The sequence below is a fragment of the Octodon degus genome, unplaced genomic scaffold, assembly GCF_000260255.1.
Source record: "Octodon degus isolate 3935 unplaced genomic scaffold, OctDeg1.0 scaffold00038, whole genome shotgun sequence".
NCBI classification, from domain to species: domain Eukaryota; kingdom Metazoa; phylum Chordata; class Mammalia; order Rodentia; family Octodontidae; genus Octodon; species Octodon degus.
Window position 1 is genome coordinate 8,638,136 of NW_004524614.1, and position 1,056 is coordinate 8,639,191.

Here is a 1,056-nt window from a genome sequence, read left to right on the forward strand (position 1 = left end):
ATGCCTTAGTTCCACTCAAGTTTATGAGGTTAAGCTACACACATTTATTCAGTACCTGCTTCTCTTTTTCCTGTGCAACTTACTTATACCCTTGGGGCTGCTACTGGCCTCCACTAAATGCGCAACAATGGTTAAATGTTTTAAGTCCCAAGAGAAGAAACTGGCCTTCATAGGTAGGTAGCTGAAGTGGCAGACCCATAGAAGGCATCTCAAATGTGACTAAATAGGAAAGGGAGGGACACTGCAACTCGGAGATCATAGTATAAAACTCGAGGCTGCTTTCCCAGGTCTGAGCCCTGTGACAATGCTGTGGGGACAGCAAGGACGCTGCTGAAGGGGGAAGCCTTCTCATGCCATTCCACTACTTTGTACTCAAGTTTAATTACTTTTCGTCAGGGTTCTTGAATAAAATGATATACTCTGTGTCTGCCCAGCGAGTGCTAGGTTCAGAGTTCAATTCCTGGAACCCCCCCTTCCCCAATCCACCCCAAAACCAAAAAACAGTAACTAAAATGTCAAAGCTACCGGTTAAATTCTATTGTAAAAGGGGGGATTAAGTAAATTAGTTGAGCTGATTAAGAACACCTTCAACAAAGTAGGCTATTGGTGCCAACAACAGAAAGAGTTGAATTACTAATTTTTCTTTTTCTTTTTTACAACCTTTACCATTAGCAGGGATCCCTCCTCCTGCTCTTTGGGAGTAATGAGGGGGTCCGGGCAAGGAGAGGAGGAGTATGGTGCGAAGGCATTAAAGTAGAAGTTAAGGCCTGGGCCAGGGACTGTAGGCGAGGAGGAGGAAGGAGGATGTAGGCCAGACTAGAGCCGGAGGCAGCAGAGGTCAGCGCCCCTCGACCCGCAGCCCCTCGGGCCTCAACGTCCCGGCAGTCCCCAGCCAGGCGGGCGCTGGAAGCGCGCACCGGGGTGCTCCCGCTCCCGGCCGCCAGAGGGCGCGGCCGCAGCCGGCGCGGAGGAGCCGGAGGGAGGAGGGGAGCGCGGAGAAGGGTCAGCAGCGGCGCAGCTCCGCGCGTCTCCCGTCCCCGCGCCCAGCCAGGGCGC